Below are 26,436 nucleotides of genomic sequence, written 5' to 3'. Positions count from 1 at the left end.
TATATTCATACATGTGAACACAGAAATATGTAAAATGTAATTCACTGTAGCAAATAGTTACAATAATAAAAAACTGGAAAACAATGAAAACGTCTGTCATTATAGGATTGGCTAAATAAATCATGATACATCCATATAGTATCTTACTATATATTCCTTTAAAAATGAGACCTCTCTAATGTCCTGACATAAAATTTACTTTAAGATATATTGTTAAGACAGGCTGGGCGCGGTGGCTCACGCCTGTAATCCCAGCACTTTGGGAGGCCCAGGCGGGCGGATCACGAGGTCAGGAGATTAAGACATAATCTCAGGGTTGTGGGTACAAACCTTTACATAGAACTGCAGAATTTTGCAGATGGATGGGACAACATAGTAGTACTTTAATGAAAACATATGCATATAACTACTTGCTTCTCATGTTTATGGTATCAACAACTAGTTGTGATGTTTTCAAAATTAGATCATGGATAATACGTTTATCTAAATTGATTTCCATATCCCTTATGTGCCACCCCTGGATAACACGGTGAAACCCCGTCTCTACTAAAAATAAAAAAAAATTAGCCATGCCTGATGGCGGGCACCTGTAGTCCCAGTACTCGGGAGGCTGAGGCAGGAGAAGGGTGTGAACCCGGGAGGCGGAGCTTGCAGTGAGCTGACATGCCACTGCACTCTAGCCTGGGCAACAGAGCGAAACTCCGTCTCAAAAAAAAAAAAAAGATATATTGTTAAGACAGAAAAACATGACACATGATCTAGATTAGGAGTTGGCAAACAATCCAACTGCTGCCTGTTTTTGTAAATAAAGGTTTATTGGAACACAGCCTCTTCTCTGACATATTGTCCATGGTTGATTTTGTGTATGATGGCTGAGTTGAGTAGTCGCTGTAGAGATCATACGGGCTGAAAACCAGAAAATAGTTACTATTAGGCCCTTTACAAGATATTGTGCTTGGCCCTGTATGCTACTATCTGCGTTATACAACTTTTACTAGTTTTAGAAGAATAGGAAATAATTGCAAACTACATACACCATTTTGCAATTGTAAACGTGAAAATATTCTTAATGGTGTGTTTGTTGAAATGCCCTGCCTTTAAGAAACTTGGCATAAAGATCATCAAGGATAAATATAAACAAGATTTTTAATATGATCCATTCCATTTTCCTATGAAAATGATCATATTATAGATTCATTCTTGCCAAGAAAAGCAATTATGAAGATGGAAAAATTAATCAACCAATTCATTATTTTGTATACAAAGTACTGATTTGAAGTTTGAAGTTTTAAAAATTTTTTTTGTTTTCCTGAACTCACTAAAACAACTGCCTGGTCTTGCTCGAGACAAGGTGGCAGTGTAGTAAGAGTTACTAGTTAGCTGGGTAATGAACATCACAAGGTCTCAGAGTGTGAAGGCTGGACACGATGCTCATTAAAGCCCAGTGCTAGCCTACCATTGAATTATTCTGTGATTCAATAAACTCTGGCCTTCTTGTTACTGTGTTGTCAGCAGACTCACTTGGCTTTCAGTGCATTGCCAGGCCTTTGAAGGGGATGGTACTGCGCCTAGTCAGGGATAGTCTGAAGTTTGCCGGTTGCTCTCTCTGGACACTAAGATGGTGACTGCAATGACAAGTTCACTCAGTTCAGGCTCCCCTTTTTAATAATAGACTGTTTTACCTGAGATTTCAGAGATGTCAAAATGATTTATTGAGAAAAATTGTATTCACATTGTGGAAATGAGTTATACTTAGATAACTAGGTGATGTAAGTATTAAAAAATATAAAACAAGGTTATGTTAATATCCAGCCATACAGTGGGGGTGGTGCTGGATTAACAGGAAAAATCCTCTTCAATGTGGTTGCTCTTGTGGGGCTACTTAGCTAGGTTCTCCTCTGGCCCAAGGCTCCTCTGCTTTTCTTCTGAAGTTATCCCAGCTTTGGCCAGTCTGGTTGTTCTGACAGACCCATAAACATTTTCTTTCTTCTTCCATAAAACACTTTTATATTTCTTTGGACCCCCACACAAAAGAGAGCCATTGTCATCTCCCTGATATCTTACCCAGGATTTCCTCTGACTCTCATTTCTTTGTATTTGCTGAGTTCTGATCTTGCGTACCTGCTGCTGACAGTCTGGCCTCTGTTTGCATGGTCCCAGCCCCTCATTGATATCCCATCTCTCAGTGTTTAGTCATGCCTGGTTGAAACCAAACCAAACCAATCTTTGTTAATGCCTATAATCACAAACATGGTCCTTGCAGAACTGAGGACATCTCAGCCAATAATCACGCTAATAAATCTTCCCCATCATGAGCTCCCTACACTGCTCTATGTCTCCAAGACACAGTGTGTTGTTTCTTGGTTCTGCTTCATGCTGTTGCCATGCTTGACTGTACCCTGCACTCTCTACCTGGGAACACCTCTTATCCCAGCTCAGTTGTCTCTGACTCTCCTGGAGAGATTTACACTCTGTCCTTTTCAATCCTCGTTTTGTTCTTAAATCTATTACTGTTCATTGTATTGAAAGGCTTCATTTTTGAGCTTGGCTTGCTCCTTGATTACAAATTGTGCATTAGTCATTTTGTATACCAGGTGCCTTGTACACCAGTCACAGAATACGTCTTTGACACAAGGTTGTTGAATGAATGTGCTGTCCTTTAAAATTTCTGGCAATCTGAAGAGTTGAAGTTTCTACAAATGTCAAGGAAATTATGACAGCAAATTTATTCTCTACCAAATATTTGTTAAGTACCTACTATGTGCCAGACTCTGATAAACTGCTTGGCACACGTCCGTGAATAAAACAAAGATCTCTGTACTCTTGGAGTGATGAATGCAGGCAAAGAATAATAGATACAATAAATAATTCAATTCTATAGTATATTAGAAGGAAAGAGGTGCTACAACAAAAGAAAAATAATGAGGAGCGCTGTATCATGGTGGGCAATTTTGAGTCCCCCCATTGTTGCTTTCTAAGTACAGTATCCAGTAAAATCCAACAGTTGAGCCAAACAGTGTAAGCACTTTCTGAGCTCATTTAATTCTCATACTAGTCATAATAGCCACACGGGATAGATATTAATCGTACTGTTCTCATTATACAGATTAGGAAATGAAGAGAAGAGAGATTCAGCAACTTGACCAAGGTCACATATGGTACAACTGGGATTTGAACCCAGGTAGTCTGATCTAAAAGTTCAGGTTCTTAATTAGTGTTAATCGGCACCCGAATATCTATGGGAGGTGATAAATTCCCCAAATTCTTCACATCACTTAAAAAATTTAATGAAAAAATTAATGAAATATCACCTTGATATTTACAATATCCAGTGAAAACACACTGTGATATTAATGAAATATCACTCGATATTTATAATACCCAGTGTTCACAATTTGTGATATTGACAACATGTCGCTCTGATATACACATGGTGATATTGGCGATACATTGCTCCCTTGCTCTGATATTTGTAATTATGCACAGTGTTTACATGCAGTGATATTGATGGTATTATCGCTCTGGTATTTGTAATTACATGCAGTGTTTACACACCGTGATATTGCTGACATATCGCTCTGATATTTGAATTACACGCAGTGTTTACACACTGTGATACTGACGATATATTGCTCTGATATTTGTAATTACATGCAGTGTTTACACACTGTGATACTGACAATATATTGCTCTGATACTTGTAATTACACACAGTGTTTACACATTGCGGTGCAGTGTTTACACACTGTGATACTGACAATATATTGCTCTGATATTTGTAATTACACGCAGTGTTTATACACTGTGATACTGACAATATATTGCTCTGATACTTGTAATTACACACAGTGTTTACACATTGCGGTACTGACAACATATCGCTCTGATATTTGTAATTTCTCACAGTGTGTAAATACTGTGATACTGATGACATATTGCTCTGATATTTGTAAATACACGCAGTGTTTACACACTGTGATACTGATGACATATCGCTCCGATATTTGTAATTATTCACAGTGTTTACACACTGTGATACTGGTGATATATCGCTCTGATATTTGTAGTTATGTGCAGTGTTTACACACTGTGATATTGGTGACATATTGCTCTGATGCTTGTAATTATGTGCAGTGCTTACACACTGTGATATTGCTGACGTATTGCTCTGATATTTGTAATTACACGCAGTGTTTACACACTGTGATATTGGTGATGTATCGCTCTATTTGTAATTATGTGCAGCATTTACACACTGTGATATTCAAGACATATCTCTCTGATATTTGTAATTATGCACAGTGTTTACACACTATGATATTCACGACATATCGCTCTGATATTTGTAATATGCAGTGTTTGCACACTGATATTCATGACATATCGCTATATTTGAAATTACATGCAGTGTTTACACACTGTGATACTGACGACATATCGCTCCGATATTTGTAATTATGCACGGTGTCTACACACTGTGATATTCACGACATATTGCTCTGATACTTGTAATTATGCGCAGTGTTTACACACTGTGATATTCATGACATATCACTCTGATATTTGTAATTACGTGCAGTGTTTACACACTGCGATACTGGCGATGTATCGCTTTGATATTTGTAATTACGTGCAGTGTTTACACACTGTGATACTGATGACATATCGCTCCGATACTTGTAATTATGTGCAGTGTTTACATACTGTGATACTGACCACATATCACTCCAATATTTGTAATTACGCGCAGTGTTTACGCACTATGATACTGATGATATATCGCTCTGATATTTGTAATTTGCGCAGTGTTTATGCACTGTAATACTGGCGATATATTGCTCTGATATTTGTAATTACGTGCAGTGTTTACACACTGTGATACTGACAACATATCGCTCTGATATATGTAATCATGCGCAGTGTTTACACACTGTGATACTGGCGATATATAGCTCTGATATTTGTAATTACATGCAGTAACACTGCGATACGACATATCGCTCTGATATTTGTAATCACGCACAGTGTTTACACACTGTGATACTGATGACATATCGCTCTGATATTTGTAATTTGTGCAGTGTTTATGCACTGTGATACTGGCGATATCTTGCTGTGATATTTGTAATTAAGCACAGTGTTTACACACTGATATTTTTGACATATAGCTCTGATATTTATAATATACAATGTTTACACACTGTGATATTGATGACATATCGCTCTGATATTTGTAATTACACGTAGTGTTTACACACTGTGATATAAATGAAATATCACTCTGATATTTATAATATCCAGTGCTTATGCACAGTATTTACAGACTGTGATATTAATGGAATATTGCTCTAATATTTATAATTTCCAGGGTTTACACACAGAGTTTACACACTGTGATATTAATGGAATATCACTCTGTTATTTATAATATCCAGGGTTGACACGCAGTGTTGACACACTGTGATGTTAATTAAATATCGCTCTGATAATTATAATAGCCAGAGTTTACACACAGTGTTTACACAATGTGATATTAATGAAATATCACTCAGATAATTATAATATCCAGTGTTTACACACTGTGACATTAACGAACTATCTCTCTAATGATAGTTATCATATCACAGTGTTTACAAAGATTGTTTACACACTGTGATATTAATGAATTATCTGTCTGATGATGGTAATGATATCACAGTGTTTACACAGAGAGTTGACACACTGTGATATGATAAATATCAGAGTGATATTTCATAAATATCACAGTGTTTACACAGAGAGTTTACACACGGTGATATTAACACAATATTGCTGTGATATTTATCATATCACAGTGTGTACACTGTATATTTGTATGTACATATCACAGTGTGTATACACTGTGATATTAATGAAATATTGCTCCAATAGCACAGTGTGTACACATTGTGATATTAATGAAATATCACTGTGATATTCATTATTTCACACGGGTTACACAGAGTGTACACACTGTGATAATAATTAATGAAATATAACTGATAATCATCATCTGTCTACATGCTGGGATATGAATGAAATGTCGCTATGATATTCATCATATCACAGTGTGCACACAGAGTGTACACAGACTCAAAATATCAGTCTGATAATCATCACATCACAGTGTGTACACAGACTCAAAATATTGCTCTGATAATCATCATATCACAGTGTGCACACAGAGTGTACACAGACTCAGAATATCAGTCTGATAATCATCATATCACAGTGTGTACACATCGTGATATTAATGAAGTATCACAGCGTGTACACACAGTGTGAATGAAATATCGCTCAACTATTCATCATATCATAGTGTGTACACACTGTGATATTAAAGAAATATCGCTCTGATATTCATCATATCATAGTGTGTACAGCGAGTGTGTACACACTGTGATATTAATGAAACATGACTCGTATATTCATCATATCACAGTGTTTTTATACTGTGATATTAATAAAATATCCTTCTGATATTCATATCATGTCACAGTGTTTATGCACTGTGATACTAATGAAATGTTGCTCCAATAGTCATATCATCTCACAGTGTTAACACGGAGTGTTTACAAACTGTGATATGAATGAAAGAAATTCTCTTGGATGTTTATCAATCATCTCACGGTGTTTACACCGAGTGTTTACTCACTGTGATATGAATGAAAGAAGTATCGCTTGGATGTTTATCAATCATCTCACAGTATTTACACAGAGTGTTTACTCACTGTGATATGAAAGAAAGAAATATCACTTGGATGTTCATCAGTCATCTCACAGTGTTTACACGGAGTGTTTACTCACTGTGATATGAATGAAAGAAATATTGCTCGGGTGCTTATCAATTATCTCACAGTGATATTAGCAGGAATATAAAAGATATGCTAAATAATATCACAGTGGGTGTACACCCTGTATCTATCCAAGATACTCTGGATAATATCACCAGGTTTACACACAGGGTGTGCACCCACTGTGATATTAGCAAAAGTATCTATTCAGTATATTCTGACAAATATCACACACTCTGTGTGTACACCCACTGTGATATTAGCAGGAGTATCTATCCGAGATATTCTGACTGATATCACCAGGTGTACACACAGGGTGGACACTCACTGTGTTATTAGCAGGAGTATCATTGCAAGATATTCTGAATAATATCACCCAGTTTAAACCCAGGGTGAACACCCACTGTGATATTAGCAGGAGTATCTATCCAAGATATTCTGACTAATATCAGTGGGTGTACACCTTGTGTGTACACACTGTGTGATGTTAGCAAAAATATCTATCCAAGATATTCTGAATAATATCACAGGGTTTACACACAGGGTTTACACCAACTGTGGTATTAGCAGGAATATCAAAGATATTCTAAATAATATCACAGGGCGCACACCCACTGTGATGTTAGCAGGAATATTGAAGATATATTCCAAAGAGAGGAGGGTATAATGAATTCCAAAGGGAGGAGGGATAATGAGTCATGTTTGACCCCCACTTTTCATCATGGCCTGAACTAGTTTTTCAGGTTAACTTTGGAACGCCCTTGGCCAAAAGGAGGGGTTCATTTAGATGGTTGGGGCGCTTAGAGTTTTACTGTTTGTTTACATTGGCTAGCGTGTTTCTTGACTATTCAATTTGTTCCAAGAGGCACATCTATTGGCAGGTTCTTTCAACCTGAGAAAGCTCATTAAAAAAAAATGCGAAGATCTGTTGGCAGGATCCTGAACCCCTGGAAGATCTGTCTGGATGCATTCTTCTCCAGGAGGTGAGTAAAGGTGAGATACAAACTGATTGCTCTTGGGAGAGGAAAAAAAGGTTTTATTTAGTGCAATAAGGTCTTAGTTTCCAACCACTCTATGGAACCCCTGGTCCTGGTGGCCTGGGCATAACTAGATGGGAGCAGGAAGAGTATCATCCTATGAGCCTTAAGGAGTAGCTGACTACCCTCCATCTTTCCCTTAGTTCCTGGTCCAGAAACTGTTTGTCTATCACAAAGTTCCTCAACCTGGGAACTGTTGACAGTTCAGATAATTCTTCATGGGGCCTGCTATTCTATATATTGTAAGACATTGGCTGGGTGCACCTTTAATTCCAGCATTTTGGGAGGCTAAAGTAGGAGTATTACTTGAGCCCAGGAGTTTGAGATCAACCTGGGCACCATAGCAAGACCCTGTCTCTGTTAAATAGTAAAATGATACATTATAAAATTATAAAACTGCACATTGTAGGACATTTAGCAGCACCTGTGGCCTCAACCCATTAGCAATCCCCTTTTACCTCCCTAGTGTCAGGTCGTGGATACCAAAGAAGTCTCCAGACATTGCCAATGTCCCCCCTTGGGGCAAAGTTGGCCACGGATGAGAGCCACTGATCTACCATGACCCAGAACAGTCAAGGAAAGGAAAATGCAGGGAGAAGTGAGGGGAAGACCCTGGCTGTCTTACAGCCCAGAACAGAGTGGACCTAAGATACTGGCCTCTAGTTAAGAGAGTTTTTTCATGAAGAATGAGGCCTTAGGTCCAGAGTAGAAGAAACACCAAAGCACATTTGCTGAATAAACAGATAAACATTCTTAGGTTGATCTCAAAACTCCAGAAGACAAGAAACCTTGTCTGTTCTTTATTATTTTTTAAGGATGGAGTCTCGCTCTGTTGCCCAGACTGGGGTGCAGTGGCATGATCTCAGCTCATTGCAGGCTCTGCCTCCTGGGTTCAAGCAATACTCCTGCCACAGTCTCCCACGTGGCTGGGATTACAGGCACACACCACCACACCCAATTAAGTTTTGCATTTTTAGTAGAGATGGGGTTTCACCATGTTGGCCTGGCTGGTCTCAAGCTGCTGAGCTCAAGTGATCCACCCGCCTCAGTCTCCCAAAGTGCTGGGATTACAGGCATGAGCCACCATACCTGGCTGAAACCTTGTTTGTTCTTGATATCTGCTTTTGTCCCTGATGCTACTGTGTGGAAGATTTTAAGTAAATATTTGCTAAATTGAATATTCATTCTGTGTTCAGTATGTTAGGCCATTACCCTAAGCATTTTACACGTGTTAACTCTGTTAATCTTCACAACCACCTGTGTGGCATTGTATTAGGCCATTCTTGCTATGAATAAATATCTGAAACAAAGTAATTTATAAGAAAAGAGGTTTAATTGGTGCATGGTTCTGCAGACTTGGTGGGAATCCTGGTGCTGGCATCTGCTTGGATTCTGGGGAGACCACAGGAAGCTTTTATTCATGGCAGAAGGTGAAGGGGGAGCAGGCACGGCTCCTGGTGAAAGCAGGAACAAAAGAGGGTTGGGGGAGGTGCCACACATTTTCAAACAACCAGATCTTGAGACTCACTATTGTAAGGACAGCACCAAACCATAAGGGACCATCTGCCCCCATGACCTAAACGCCTCTCACCAGGTCCCACCTCCAACATTGGGGATTACATTTCAACATGAGATTTAGAAGGGACACAAATCTAAACTGGATGGGGTGGGTCCCACTATTATCTCCATTTTGCAAAAAGGGAAATAGCAACACAGAATGATTCATGGAAATCACTGACTTGTCACTATATTATCTAAAAAATGTCCACTTACTGATTTTTAAGGTAAGACTGTCCCATAAATTCTGCTTTGTGGACTGTTTGATGGAAAGATACGTGTCTTTCCTCCTGCTGACCTCCCATCTTCTTGGAGGAGTTCTGTACTCCTTAGGTCTGGTGCAGAAAGTAAGTTCCAGCAGCATGTAGGGTGCAATTCCTTCTACCAGCTGAAACACTGAGGAATATGTCTGCATGAAGTTGGCTGAGTCTCCGTGGCCTTTATTTAGGGATGTGGAGTCTCCCACTCCCTAGTTGTATCAACTGACCAAACTCAACTCTATCCAGGATAGTGTATTAGCCCGTTCTCACACTGCTAATAAAGACATACCCATGACTGGGTAATTTATAAAGAAAAAGAGGTTTAATGGACTCATAGTTCCACATGGCAGGGGAGGCTTCACAATCATGGTAGAAAGCAAAGGAGGAGCAAAGCCACATCTTACATGACTGCAGGGAAGAGAGCGTGTGCAGAGGAACCGCCCTTTATAAAACTATCAGATCTCTTGAGACTTATTTACTATCACAAGGACAACATGGGAAAAACTCACCCTCAAGATTCAATTACCTCCCACTTGGTCCCTTCCACTACACATGGGGATTATGGAACCTACAGTTCAAGATGAGATTTGAGTGGGGACACAGCCAAACCATATCAGACAGGACCATCTCCTAACCACCGTAAATCCCACTCCAAATATGGAAGACCAGCCCAAGAAGAGAAACACAGGAACAAAGGCTACTGTCCTCCAATTCTGGGTCATACTATTCTGCAGAAAAGAGGAGACTTCTGTCAATCAACCAGATAGGATACCATCTGTGGACAACTCCTATCTCCAACACTTCCAAGCAAATATCTGCTTAGGATCTTCCACACAGTAGCATCTGCCAAAAGATATATATAAAATAGAAGGTCTAATGTCTCTAAAAACAAATGGATGGTGGCCCTCAGGTGTCTTGAAAATGCTGTGCTTTCACCTGCATGCCTTGACACCTGAAGGGGCAGAAGCCTGGGGCTGCTGAGTAGCGCTGGCAGGGTTTGCTCTGTACCAGTCATAAAGAGAAACAGAGATAATCAGTGAGATTTATGGTTTCGAGGCCTTTTAAACATGAGCTGTTTATTCCTAGGATCTGAGTATCTTTATAAAGAATTTCAATCTCATGAAATAAGGTGCTTTGGTCTGCTGGCATGATTTCGTGTTCAGCATCCCAGAATCATAAACCAAATTTTCTTCCACCTGTGTGCAATGTGCAATGTTCTGTTTCCATCTCTAGAATGCTCCATGTGGCTCTTTCCATGTGTAGTTTCCAGTGAAACATGAAGGACTCTAATTGAGCGCCTGCCCACATCTCTGCAGCTCTACACCTTCCACTAAGGACACAATAAGACCTCCGCTGTGAGAGGCTCCACAGAGTACTACGTTGGTGGTGAGAAAAGGACTGGGGGAGAGGGGAGGAGAAGAGCAGGGAAGGGAAACCAGTGGTTGGAAATCAGACTTTGATTCTTTACAGGAAAACATGGTTATGGCTGTTCAATAATGGAATGAGCCACTGGGAGAAGTGTGATCCTCTCCCATTGGTTGCCTGGAGAAGGATTGGGAAAAATTATTATTATTATTTATATTAATTGTTAACATAAAGGTGCATGAGGAAATTTTGGGGGGTTCACTATTTTATTTTCAGATGGAGTCTTTTTATGTTGCCCAGGCTGGTCTTGAGTTCATGAGCTCAAGTGATCCTCCCACTTCAGCCTCCTGAGTAGCTGGGATTATAGGCACACACTATTGTGCCTGGCTAATGGTTCACAATCTTGATTTTCGTAATGGCTTCATGGGTGTATACATAGGCTGAAATTTATCAGGTTGTATACTTAAAAAATGTGAATTTCCCACATGTTAATCACATCTCAATAAAGCTGTACCCCTTACTTAGATTCTTGCAATAATACACTGGCCTTGTGGCCAACTGTAGAAAAGAATGGCCACTGTGTCTTTTCTTAACTGTATCCAAGCCCCATCCATGTAACTGAGGGCCCTTTCACCTTGGGCTCACCCATGATTGCACTGGCTGATGGGGTGTAGGCAAACCCAATACAAGCTCTGTTGGAACTCTCCAGCAATGTGTTAACAGGTCTTACCTGGATGGCTGGGGGATGAGACCTTGAGTGAAGAACAATAAACTCCATCCTACCTAGAAACTGACTGCAGAAGCCAGTCAAGAGAACTCTCAGGCCAAGCACAGCCTAAAATGTCAACCAACAAACCCTAAATAAATGGTGGTGGGGTGTTGTTGTTATTTGAGAGACAGGGTTTTGCCATGTTGCCCAGGCTGGTCTTGAACTTCTGGACTCAAGTGATCCTCACGCCTGGCCTCCAAAAGTGGTGGGATTATAGGCATGAGCCACTGAGTCCAGTCTGGTGGTTGTTTTAAACCACTATGTTTAGAGTGGCTGTGAAACAAAAGCTCATAGAAACAGGACCCTTCATTCCATTCCCCAATTGGGAACCAGTTACTTTGGTCAACTGCAAATTTCATCAAATGTCAATTGATTTCCATCAACTTCCAACTAACACTTACATTGAAACTGACAGACTAACATATTGATATATGTGTGTGGGCTGGGCACAGTGGCCCAGCACTTTGGGAGGCTGAGGTGGGAGGATTGCTTGAGCCCAGGAGTTTGAAACTAGCCTGGGCAACATAACAAGACCCTATCTCTATAAAAGTAAAACACAGAATTAGTCAGGCATGGTGGCGTGTGCCTATAGTCCAAGTACTTGAGAGGCTGAGGTTGGAGGATTGCTTAAGCCCAGGAGGTTGAGGTTGCAGAGAGCTATGATCGTGCCACTACACTCCAATCTGAGTGACAGAATGAGACTGTCTTTAAAAAAAAAAAAGAAAAAGGATATGTGTGTGTTCTACAATCTGTCCCATATTACCCTTCAAGCCTGCCTCCTACTCCAAAGATTGTCTTTTATCTGCAGAATGTAACATACTGTCATTTTTTTCTGTGCCTTTGCACTCTGGATTAGCATGCTTATTTGATTCTACTCCTGAACTCTTAGTAAGCCTTCTACACTTAGCTTGCATCATCTCTTCTATTTAGATTTTCTTTATGGTCCAAGTTCAACATCCTCCCCATTTGGGGCCTCTCAAATGGATTCACCTGCCATACTAGGAGTCCTATCTACTGTTGATATCCCACTTCTCCTACACCTTTACTCCCTTAAAGGCAGGACTATGTCTTATTGATCTTTCTTCCCAAAACCTAATTAAAAGTGGAGGTCAGTTAGCTGATATTCACTGGGTGTATATAGTAGGTTCCCTAGGAGGGAAGAAATCCTGAGTGGATTGGATGTTACCTAAATGTTACACAAGACAGAGATGGTCCCTGCTGGAGAGGCTCCAAGAACTGAAAATAAGACTCAGACAAGAAGACTGTGTTCCTGTAATTAGAAGTTCCCTCCAGAGACTGTGTGATACTCTGTCTATTCTGAGAATTGGCAGGGAAGTGCAGTGAGATCCAACAGTCATGGGTCACTTAGGTTGTCCATGGAATTCATTATTTTGATGGAGAAATTGGGCATAGAGGGAATAGTTATGCTGGATTCCCAAGGCTCATTTAAAAAATGGCCGACTTTACTCAATGCTGAGAGAAATTTTACTCAGTGCATTTTATTCAGTGCTGAGAGAAATTTTACTCAATGCATTTTACTCAATGCTGAGAGAAAGGATGCTTTTCCCTTTGGGCCTGGCCTCTAGGGTACACATTCTTTTTTTTTTTCATACCCATCTACACCCAGGGAGTAATTGCTGTTTCTTCACTAATGAGCCTAGGAAAACTTTTGACCAAGACTCGCTGAACATTCAGCATTTTCACTCAGGGATGTAAATTGCCCTTACTACATACCCAAAGTCCTGCATGGAAGCACTGCAAGGGGGAAAGGAAGGGATTTCAGGAAGCCAAATGCAACACCGTGAGCCCCTCTGTCATGCGCTCTGCACCCAACAGAACCACTGGTTGATGCAGGCATGAAAAGGGTCAAGAGGTGAAGCGAGGGCTGAATGTCAGGGTAAGAACTTGTTACTGGTCCCAGTTTCCAGCTGGTAAGTTAACTCTTTGCACCTGTCTCTTTCTCTGTAGAAAATAAATGACTACCCCGCAGTGCTGGTGGGAAGATTGGTGAAGCTATGTAAAAAGAGCTCCAATCCGCCATCTTCTTGGATGAGGTAGAGAAAAATTATCACCAATGTTAGGTCAAAATAACTGTCAAGGTCCAAGGCTGGAAATTCTGTCTCTAGGAAGCAAACTGATTGATTTAGATTCTTGAGGAGTAGCTAGATCGGGTTAACAATCAGTTGTTAAGCTTGGCATGGTGGCTCACGCCTATAATCCCAGCACTTTGGGAGGTCAAAGCGGGTGGATCACTTAAGTCCAGAAGTTCGAGACCAGCCTGGCCAACATGGCAAAACACCATCTCTACTAAACATACAAAAATTAGCCGGGTGTGGTGGTGTACGCCTATAATCCCAGCTACTCAGTAAGCTGAGGCAGGAGAATCGCTTGAGCCCAGGAGGCAGAGGTTGCAGTGGGCTAGGATAATGCTACTGCACTCCAGCCTGGATGACAGAGCAGAACTCTGTCTCAAAATAATAACAATTAATAATAATAATAATAATAATAATAAAAAACTTTTATTCTGAACTCAGAAAAGTAGCAGTGGGCTAGTTAAAGACAAATCAAGGAACTCATGTTGCTTAAACGGAAGGATTTTCTTGGGCAAAAGATTAAGATCTTGGAGGCCAAACCTGTCTCTACTAAAAATACAAGAATTAGCTTGGTATGCTGGTACACACCTGTAATCCCAGCTGCTTTGGAGGCTGAGGCAAGAGAATCACTTGATTCTGAGAGAAACAGGGTCTCATGGAGCAAACTGGAATTGCTCTTGTTGTGACAGAAAGAAATGCTTGGGTGATTCCTCAATAAGGATTCCAAGCTCTCTTCTGTTTTAGGAGAAACTGAAATGTACAGGAAAGCTGCCTCTTGAGGATTTCTGTGATGATTTTGCTCCCTAAAACGTTAAAGTGACCAAAAATGAGTGTATGCTGTACACTGTACAAATTTAATGGGTCAGTCCCATCTGTCTATACTCCTATTCGAGTTTACTCTTCCTCATAGCATTTATTCTTACCAGTATGTACTTTTTTCCTAGTGTTTATATATTTGCTTGCACTCTGGCTCCAAAGTTTAATGTCAAGAATCCTATGAATGTGACCTGTTTTGTGTACTGCTGCCTTGCCAAAGCCTATGAATACCTGGACGAGAAAGTCATCAGTTAATTCCCAGTATTTATGAGAAGGTAGCATGACACCAGTGGCATTTTAGTGTAGCTAATAAAAGTTGTTGTTTCGTAAGTGATGGAGGCAAAATGGGTTATCCATTCTGACGAGGTCTCTAAGTACAACATACACTGCAACCACACTGATAGCAACTCTTAGACCTTCTCAAGAAACACAATACCCTTACACTCACAGCTTCAAAGGGACTAGCAGTGAGCTGAGATCATGCCACTGCACTCCAGCCTAGGCAACACAGCCAGACCCTATCTCCAAAAAATGTAAAACCACTTAGCTACAGAAGCTCAAAAATGAAAACGTGAAAATGGGAGACGGCAGAAGGCTGTTGGAGAGGGAGTCTGAGGCCCTCAGAAGAACCAGTCATATAAGGAAGAACGTTAAGAAATAAATCTGTTCTTAAAGTCAGAGTCCACCACTCGCATGCTCCCACCCTGGAGGCACACTACATCTTCTGTTTGTGCTGAACCACAGCAGCTGCCTCTCCATGTGTCAGAAAGAGGGCTGAGCACATGTGAGGACATGGACAGCATCTCCAGCAACACAGGAGTCCAGGGTCTTCACAGTCATGAGGTCCCCACCGGCCCTCCAGACTCAATCTCAGCCTCTCTATTGTGGAGCTCGGATTCCTATGTGATTGGGTTCTGCTTGCAGCAGAAGGTGGTTTGAAGACAACCTTTTAATGACACCAGACTCACTTGTCATCATGTCATGGCTGCTGATGGGTACCTGAGACATCTTCTTTGTAGGATTTCCTTGTTCCTTAGACAGGGTTCTTGGTGGAATAATGGGAGGTAGAGAGGAGGGCATGTGTGGGGGTGTCAGTTACTGCATATTGAATAAATCAGGCTTGGGGATGGGAGCAGAAAAACATATTGCCTTTTCTAGTTGTTACACAAGGCTGTGCACAGCTAGGCTTATTACCACTACACCTCTCTCTCCCTTCACTCCTTCCTGGGTGGCCAGGGAAGGCCAGGAGGCAGTGTGTTATTGGCTTAGGGGACCGCCACATTCAGAGCAAATCCAAGCTACACTGGGGAGAAGCACCTGTTTTCCTAAGGACCTCAGACATCTAAATTTTAACAAGTCACTAAATAGATTCAACAGATGAAAAGGATAGAAGAGTTACTGAACTTTAAGATATATCAGTAGAAGTCATACAAACTGGAAAACAAACACATTAGAAGAATGAAACAGGAATCTCAGAGTCCTGTGGCACAACTGGAGTCCCAAAAAGAGAAAATGAGGAAGAAAACAATTTATGAAAATTCATGAGAATTTAAAGCAGGAACTCAAACAGATACTTGCAAACTAATGTCCATATTGTAGGGGCAACAAAATTTCACCTACATCATCTTAGGATCCCAGCTGGGCCCAAGAATTAAACTGACATATGATTAGGTTAACAAGATAAAAGCATATACATTTATGTGTTGTTTGTCACTGGCTTCTCTTTAGATAATTATCTTGAGTTTTCAACAGTTTGACAAACAACACATTATATACAGGGGCGTATTGTTAAGAATAACGCCAACTTTTAGTCAGAAACAATGGGGGCCAGAAGACAAAGAAATGACCTCTTTGAAGCATACCCAGGCCGGGTGCAGTGGCTCACCCCTGTAACCCCAGCATTTTGGGAGTCCAAGGCAGGCAGATCATCTGGGGTCAGGAGTTTGAGACCAGCCTGGCTAACATGGTGAAACCCCATCTCTACTAAAAATACAAACATTTGCTGGGCGTGGTGGTGCACGCCTGTAATCCTAGGTACTCAGGTGGCTTGAGGCACAAGATTCATTTGAACCTGGGAGGTGGAGGTTGCAGTGAACCGAGATCATGCAACGGCACTCCAGCCTGTGTGATGGAGACTCTGTCTCAAAAAATAAAATAAAATAAAATAAAATAAAATAAAATAAAATAAAATAAAAGTCAAAGTATTTTCAAAAACTAAGGTGAGGAGACTTCCAGGTAACTAAAAACAATGGCCACTGAGTGGTAGGCAACCTCCCCAAATCTCCTCTCAAATGCTATGAAGTAACTCCACAACTATGAATCTTCTACAGAAAACTATACCTTCAACACTGCCTTTAAGACAGACAGAATGCCAAAATTGCAAAATAGCTATGAGTAAAATGAGATAAAACATGAAATCTTAGCACCATGGTTCCACACATGCCCACCTCAAGGCTCTGTGAGGTAAACTGCAAGAAAGAGGGATAGCTGGTGGGGGCCTGAGACAGAGCTTGAGTGAGACCCTCAAACTTATCTACCCTTAATTTGAAAATGCAAAAAACAAAACAAAAAAACCCTGGCCAATCATAGGAGAACTGAGGAAACGGACTTAAAACTATGTGTCATTTACAGGACGGAGCAACTTTGTGTCTCACACGGCTAATAAACACATGCCCAAGACTTTATAAAGAGGCTTAATGGATTCACAGTTCCACATGGCTTGGGAGGCCTCACAATCATGGTGGAAGGCGAATGAGGAGCAAAGTTATGTCTTACATGGCAGCAGGTGAATGAGGAGCAAAGTTATGTCTTACATGGTGGCAGGCAAGAGAGCTTGTGCAGGGGAACTCCCCTTTTTAAACCATCAGATCTGGTTAGACTTACTCACTTATCACAAGAACAGCACAGGAAAGACCCGCCCCCATGATTCAATGACCTCCCACTGGGTCCCTCCCACAACACATGGGAGCTATGAGAGCTCAATTCAAGATGAGATTTGGGTGGGGACACAGCCAAACCATATCAAAGAGTCTTCTAAGAACAAGGCTTCTGGAAGACAGAAGCAAAGGGAGAGGGATCCTTTGGCAATTGGGTGGTGAAGGAAAAAGAAAATTTGACAGTCTTCCAAGACAAACGCCAAATTGAAAGACTCACAACCTCTCTCCTACCTTTGTTGAATTTTCCCTCCAGGAGCCCAACTAGGTTCTTACTGTGAAGATTGACCTGGGGTAGGAAAGAGTATTTCTGATTTATACCCAGAGCATTCTGTTCTTGGTAAGGTCTGCCCTCAAGGGAAACTATGTTGCTAGAGACTAAACTACTGGGGTTTTAACAAAACCTAACTGACCTAGGGGAAGAGAAATATCCAACTCAGGCTCACTAAAGACTGAGACCTACTCCTGGCATTATAGACACTTCACTCTCTGCACGGTAACCACCACATCAGTAGGGCTCCTGTATAGTAATAGGACTACAGTTAGAAGCATTGCAAGGCTTAGCTCCTATTTCAAGTCTCTAGGAAAACTGAAAGACAACAGAGGGGATAAGAATAAAGACACTAGAGGAAATTTTAGCCTCTGACACCATCACTACAGCAAGCAGTAAACAGAGACTAACTTCTAGCCAGAACAACCACGGTGAAGGCATTTTTTACTGCTGTTCCTATCACTGAATGCACCATGCCTGGCTTTCAATAACAAGCTACAAGGCACATTAAAAGGCAAGGAAACACGTAAGTCTAAGCCAACAGAGAAAGCATTAGAACCAGCCTCAGATATGGCAGAGACTGTGCAATCATCAGATTGGGAGTTTAAAATAACTGTGGTTAATATACTAAGGGTTCTAACAGAAAAAGTGGACAATACGCAAGAACAGATGGGTAATCTAAGTGTGATAGGAGACAGGCAGGGCTTATTTCCTAGTCTAGACAGAATGAAATAAAGTGGCGGAACCAGCAAATGGTGCTGAAGGCACTCCAGGTGCGCTCAATGCCCATCAGCATAAGACACTCACACCAGCGCCATGACAGTTTACAACTGCCATGGCAACACCCGGAAGTTACCACTCCTTTTCTAGAGCTATCTGAATACCCCATCCCTTAATTTGCATGTAATTAAAAGTGGGTATAAATACTGCTAGCCAACAGCCCATATGCTGCTACTCTGGGCACACTGCCTATGAGTAACTGCTGCTCCACAAGGGGCAGCTACTCTGCTGTGCCCTGCTGTTTCAATAAACCCAATTTCTTTTACCACCACCAGCTCTTGAATTCTTTCCTGAGCAAAGCTGAGAACCACCTGGGTGAATCCCCAGTTTGGGGGCTCATCTGCCCTGCATTATCAGCAGAAAAATGGAAACTCAAAGAAACAGAAGGAAATATTAGAAATCAAAGCCACCATAAGAGAAATGGAAGAATGCCTTTGATAGGCTAATCATCTGAACATGGCCAAAGAATCAGTGAACCTGAAGAGACATACCACAGAGTGGGGGAAAATATCTACAAAACATATATCTACCCAGTGGGCTCACATGTATATAAATCAATAAGATAACGTGAGTATCTTCTTGTCTAACTCCACAAAATAGTTTGTGGGAATATAAACTGTAGAAAACCATATCATAGAGTCTTCTAAGAACAAGGCTTCTGGAAGACAGAAGCAAAGGGAGAGGGATCCTTTGGCAATTGGGTGGTGAAGGAAAAAGAAAATTTGACAGTCTTCCAAGACAAACGCCAAATTGAAAGACTCACAACCTCTCTCCTACCTTTGTTGAATTTTCCCTCCAGGAGCCCAACTAGGTTCTTACTGTGAAGATTGACCTGGGGTAGGAAAAAGTATTTCTGATTTCAGTGGCAGCATCCACTGAAAATGAACAAATGCGTCTCATATGACCCAACAATTTCTGTCCAAGGTATGCACCCAAGACAAGTACACACACCATGCACAACCAGAAATATTAACATGTACTCATAGCAGTATTAATCACAATAACCCCAAACTGCAAAGTTCAATGGTCATCAGTACAAGATGCTTAAATGAATTGTGGACGATTCAAACAAAGGAACAGAGTAAAATGTACTAGTTAGAGATACAGGAAACAATATGTATCATTTCACAAAAATATTGGGAAAATTAAGATGGACAGAAGGAAAAAAGAAAGAATGCATACTGTATGGCTGCATTTGCACAGGGCTCAAAACAAAAAGTCAAACCATACTGTCAGAGTCAGAATACTGGTTACCTACAGAGTAGAGAAGAGTGTAATTTGGAGGGAAAAAGAGGAGGTGTCTGGAATACTGGGAATATTCTTCCTTGACCTGGTGGTTATGTAGAAGTGTTCATGTGATAACTGGTTTGTATACTTATGAATTAAGCACATTTCTATATGTATGTTACATTTCAATAAAACCTGTTTTAACACACACACACACACACACACACACACACACACACACACACAGGGTATTATTACACAACCACTGTAGAAATGACGTTGGCATTATACTGATAAGATGAACATGCACAGACCTTACAACCCAGCAACGTCGCACTCCTTGAAAAAGTTACCAGTGCTCCAGAAGGCATGTACACCTTACAGCACCACTGTTCATAATTGGGAAAAATGGGAAAAACCAACTGTTCATTAGCATTACAAAGCATAATAGTGGGATAACGATAAAATTATCACTGCCTGGAAGTGAAAATGAAACTCTGACTATATTCATCAATGTCGTTCTCAAACCACTCCTCCCACTACTTAATCTGTCCGCCATTACATTTCACTTGAATTCTGCAATGACCTTCTAACTGGTTTCTGTTCATGTCTCACCCCTCTTTAGCCTTTCAATCCAGAAACCACTGTGATCCTTTTGAAAACTGAAATTGGATAGTTGTCATTCTTCTGTTCAAGATCTAGTTAACCAGCCAGATGCCCTTGTGAACAGTCTCTGATACAGCTTTGACCTCATCATCCTCTTATGATGCCCAGGCTTGCCTCACTCCCGCACACCAGCCCGTCTGCTGTTGCAGGGCTTCCCCAGGCACAGTTCTTCTTCGTGGCCTTTGAGTTGCCAAGGGCGATCTTCCTGAGATTAAGGACACATGCTTGCAGTTCCCTGACATCTCTGCTTAAATGCAAGGCTTTCCCTACCCACCTTATAGCTTCCTTCAACCTATGTGCTCCCTCCATAGTTATTTCCATTGCATTTACCGCCACCTGATACACAACATGTTTAGTGGTTTGTTTATCAGGTGCCCCACACCCAAGTACCACTAGGGCAAAAATTTGGAGCCACTGCTATAGACCCTGGACACCACAGAGCAGTGCCTGTGCCTGGCATAAAGGAGGTATAAGCTCCAGAACCAGACACCAGGGTTCAAAGGCAAACACTGCTACCAGCTAGCAGGTTGATCTCAGACAAGTAAACCTCAGCTTTCGTGCTTCAGATTCCCTGTATGGAAAACAGAGACGCTGATGATACCTGTCTCCTTGAACTTTTGTGAAAACTGATACACATGTTATGTATATTGTATACATGTTATGCCCACACATTTAGGTACTAGTTATAAAACTCACCAATGACCAGGTGTATGGGCTCCAGGCAGCATCCAGCTGGGTGTAGAGCCCCTCTCCCATCAATAAATAAATTAAATAGAAAAACAAGCCAGGTGTGGTGGCACATGCCTGTATTCTCAGCTATTTAGGAGACTGAGGCAGGAAGATTCTTTGAGCCCAGGAGTTTGAGTCTAGCCTAGGCAACATAGTGAGACCCTCAATTATTTCATTTTTTAAAATAAATAAATTTAAAAGGAAAACAAATATCCATAGCAGCTTAAACCAATAATCAGTTTTATTTTTTCTCATGTGATAGAAGTCTGGAAGTAACAAGTCCAGGGCTGGTGCAGACACTCAAAGAAGCCACAGGGTAGGCCAGGGTCACTGTGGGCTTTCTGCAGTCACTTCCTTATACTGTGGCTTTCATCCACATGGTCATAAGGTGGATCTTCCAATACTAGGTACTGGATGTCCTTATAAGGTGAGAAGTAGGGGATAAAGTAAAGAGCAAAACATACAGGGAAGAATTCAGGTTTAAGAACAACCCCTGTTCAAGAGCTTTCTCAGAAGCCCATGCGGTGACATCCGCTGATTTGTTAGTGGTCAGGGTTGTGGGACATGGATGGTCGTAGTTGCAAGAAAACCTGTAAGAGATTTTAAAAAATAGCACACCTTAACTAATCTGACAGAACCTGGATTTTCTTCATATGGGAAGAAGATGAGAGTGGACACCAGGGAAGCCACTAGAAGTATCTGCCACTCTTGGCTGGACAGCAGGCTGCAAACATACCACCACTTCATGGGGACGTCATGCTCTGGTCACAACGCATGTGAATGAGGTGCCAGTAACAAACCAGTACTGAGAAATACCCACATGTAACACAGATGTAAATACGTGATTGGTCAAGTAGGTTGTCCAAAAGGCAATTAGGACGTTATCAAGGATGAAGCTACAGTAAAAATACTATATACAAACCTTTTGTGATGAGGCTTTAGGGCTATTTAGAGGAGTGTAACCTTAAAAATAAAGATGAAAAACGTATAAGTGGGGTCTGTTTTCATGATGAGAGATTAAGTGCAATCCTGAATTCACACAAAAATCCTGTTGGGGTTCTCCCCCAGTGAGAATATTCACATGCACAAGTGAGGGGACCATGGCTGGAATCATTTCCACATAGGAATTGTCAGCACTGATTGTGTTTTAAAGGTTTTGTAAAAGAAATTTCTCCTAGCGTAAGTGCTCAGAAGATTCAGAAAACTGAGTAATTGTTGTAGGTAATAATTGAGGAACCTGACTGCATGATTGTTTTCAACCTCAGCAACAGTGACGTTTGGGGGCACATAACTCTTTGTTGTGGGGGGCTCCTGTGCACTGGAGGGTACTCAGCAGCATCCCTGATGTCTTCCTACTACAAGTCAGGAGCACCTTCCCCCAGTTCTAACACCAAAAATGTCTCCAGACATTGTCAAATGACACCTGGACAGAAAAATTGCGGCTTGGCTGAGAACCCCTGCTGCAGACAAATGGTCAGTCAAGTTTCTCTGGAAAGGGACAGATGACAGGAAGTATTTCAGACTTCGTTGGCCATATATGTTCTCTATTACACATTCTTCCCCTTTAAAGATGGACCAACTATTGTTAGCTTGCAAGCCATACGATAGACAGCCAGTCATGGTTTGTGGACCTCTTCATGACCTTCCCACATTCCTTACTTCACTGATTTCTCTCTTCAGTGTGATTTCTGTCCTGAGGAATCCATTGAGACCAGGAAGGGTTTCCCCAGTCACTGCATTTACAGAGATTCTCCCTAGTGTGCTTATTACTCATGGGCCCAGAGGCTATAAGTGGTGCTGAAGTCATTTTGACATTAAATGCCATCCTGGGGTTTCTCGCTGTAAGTCCTTCTGTGATTGTTAAGAGCTGAATGTACCCTGAAGGCTTCTCCATGCTACAGATGTACATTTTCACCCCCAGCGTGAGTTCTCACAAATCTCCTATGGGATGAGAACACCTCGTCTTCCCACAGTTTTTACAGGAATTGGACTTCTCCCAAGTTACATGGATTCTTTTGCACCCAGCAAGGTGCGGGCTGAAAGAGGCTTCCTCTTACACTCGTGAGATCTGTTTTTGATCTGAGTAATCCTGTTTCTTTAAAGCAGGCGTGCTCACTGGAGCCTTTTCCACACGAACGACACAAAGAGATTCTCTCCCCGGTGAGTTTTCACGTGGCTCCTGAAGGAATAATGATCGCTGAAGGCTTTCCCGCAGACAAGGCATTCACAGGGCTTCTCCCCGGTGTGGATCCTCCTGTGCATGTTCAGGTTGGAGCTGATGCTGGAGGCTTTTCCATAGTGATCACATTCCTACGGTTTCTCCCTCCTGTGGCTTTGCATGTGCGTCTTCAGCGTTGACTGGTTCCTGAAGGCTCTGCCACACTGCCTACACTCAGCGTGTTTCTTTACAAGGTGAATGCTCCTGTGCCTCTGCTGGGATAAATAATCACTGAAGACTTTCCTGCAGGTGGCGCATTCGTAACGCCTCTCTTGTGTGTGTATCTTCCTGTGTGCAGTGAGGTTTGAGCTCCCTCTGAAGGCTTTCCCGCAGAGATCGCACCCATACAGCTTCTCTCCAGCGTGAGTTCATGTGAGTCTTAAGGCTGGACTGGTTTCGGAAGGTTTTTCCCACACTGCTGACATTCCACGGGTTTCTTGACGATGTTAATTCTCATGTGTTTCCTCCGGGAGGCGAGATCGCCAAAGGATTTCCCACATTCTTTACATGCATAGGTCTTCTCCACAATGAGGTTCTTCTTGTGCAAATTAAAAGTTCGGCTTCCAGCGGAAGGCTTTGCCGCGCTGCGTGCATGCGCAGGGCTTCTCCCGGTTGTGATTCGTCACGTGCTCTTTGAGGTGGGAGGGGTGCCGGAAAGCTTTCCCACAGTCGTGACACTCATAGGGCCTCTCTCCGGTGTGCGTTCTTTTGTGTGCAGTGAGATGGCAGCTCCGGCCATACGCCTTCCTGCACTGATCACTCTTGTAAGGGCTCTCACCAGTGTGAACGCTCATGTGGATTTTCAGGGCTGAGAGGGTCCAGAATGCATTTCCACACTGACTGCAGTCAAAGGGCTTCTCTTTGAGGTGAGTTCTTGCGTGGTCCTAAGGGCTGAATGGTCGTTGAAGGCTTTCCCGCCGTCGCTGCACTCGTAACGCTTCTCCCTGGTGTGTATTCTCCTAAACCGTTCATGAGGAATCCGCCCCCACAATCCAATCACCTCCCACCAGGCCCCATCTCCAACATTGGGAATGACATTTCCGTGTGAGATTTGCATGGGGATACACATCCAAACTATATCAGAGGGTCTCAAAGAACTGGTGGCCCTGAATACAAATGCAAGAGATTTTAGCATCTAAGTGACTCTGACAGGATGTGGAGCAGGGAGTCTAGAACAGCTGTAGGATCCATGAACTCAGAGACGTTCTGCCCCGTTTCTATGTGATATGTGAAACAAAACCAGGATAATTAAAATGCTGTCACCCTGGATGAGTTAGTACAGATAGGTTAATTTTTCAGAGCTGTTAAGGCTGCTTAATTTCTCTTTTAATTTTCTTTACAGCATGGCAAAAGCAGTTCTATTTTTCTATTTCTACAAATCTTACTCTACTCTTATTGGGATCTGTTTTTCTTCTCACCAGGGCCAAGACTGGGATGAGGCAACCCAGGCTGGTAGATAAGTGTGCAGTATTTAAGGAGGGGCTTCCAGTGCCAGTCAGACAAGCACAGGGCTGGCTCAGAGTGAGTGGCAGCTGACACTGCACTCACAGACCTCACCTCGACCTAGCCCTGCTCCTCAGTTTTAGATCTTCCTCCTGCATCAGGTTTGTGGTCCAAAACAAATGTTGCTCCAAACTGTTCCATTATGAGCTCTCTTGTGACCATAATTCTCCCAATATTTGATTTTATCCCCATATTCAACTTAATCATAGTGTCCCAGGATATTCAGAATTTGCAGATGTAAATATTACAGAGAGAATAATTCTTTTGTTACTTTTACTGACTGGTATTTCTTTCTGTGCGTACTAGGACTATTTCTACTACTGTTATTCATGTAAATATAGGCCCAGCATGGTGGCTCATGCCTGTAATCCCAGCACTTTGCGGGGCTGAGGCGGGAAGGTCACTTAAGGTCAGGAGTTCAAGATCAGCCTGGCCAACATGGTAAAACCCTGTCTCTACTAAAAATACAAAACAATTAGCCAAACGTGGTGGTGCATGCCTGTAGTCCCAGCTATTTGGGAGGCTGAGGTGGGAGGATCACTTGAACCTGCGATGTGGAGGTTGCAGTGAGCCAAGATCATGCTACTGCACTTCCAGGCTGGGTGACAGAATAAGACCCTGTCTCAAAAAACCCCTTTTTTATATATATATAAAATTATATATACAAAATATATAAATATATATAAAAATATAAATTAAGAATTTATGATTTCTAAAGGACAATTACAATTGCTAAAATAAAAGCAAAATGGAAACCCACAACAAAAGACCTAAGTAAATAGCTTTTAGATTACACACAGCCAAAAAAAAGAATTTGTTTCTTAAATACAGTCTGCTGCATAAATGTCCCCTGGAGCACTTTAAGTAATTCTGATACCCAGATCATATCGAAATTCAATTAAGACTCTTTGGGGTGGGCTGATGAATTAGTACTTTAACAAACTCTACATGAAATTTTTATGAAGGCTGAAGTTTAAAAGCTACTTGTAGCAATAAATGCAAGGTAAGCAGAAAAAGAGTTGAGAAACATAAATACGGCTAAGAACCATGAGGGCAGAAGATAAAGAACTGAACCATTTCCAACTGGAGTTACCTATGAGAGACAGAGAAGGAGCCCAGGCAATAACTGCAAAATATAGTGGCTGTAGATTTTTCATTTCAGGAGGAAAATATAAACAGATTGAAGAGATGAAAAGAAATCTTAGGCACAAGGAACCAGAGAATACCAATGGTAAAAAGATTATCTTAGCAGCAACCAGAGGAAAAAAGACAGGTTATCTTTTGAGCAATAGTTTTCAAAATTTAAGTTACATCAGAGTCACCTGGAGGTCTTGTTAAAACAGACTGTAAATATCTCTCTATTAAGAAACAAACCAATCCTGGGCATGGTGGCTCACACC

At 41.5% G+C, this 26,436-nt stretch overlaps 1 pseudogene; it reads right to left on the bottom strand.

Moving 5' to 3' along the window:
* Positions 1–23,427: 23,427 nt before the first annotated feature.
* LOC100424072 (uncharacterized) lies at positions 23,428–24,590 on the bottom strand (annotated as a pseudogene).
* Positions 24,591–26,436: the final 1,846 nt, after the last annotated feature.

This window comes from Macaca mulatta, chromosome 8, assembly GCF_049350105.2.
Source record: "Macaca mulatta isolate MMU2019108-1 chromosome 8, T2T-MMU8v2.0, whole genome shotgun sequence".
NCBI lineage: Eukaryota > Metazoa > Chordata > Mammalia > Primates > Cercopithecidae > Macaca > Macaca mulatta.
This window is presented reverse-complemented; position numbering and strand designations above follow the sequence as displayed.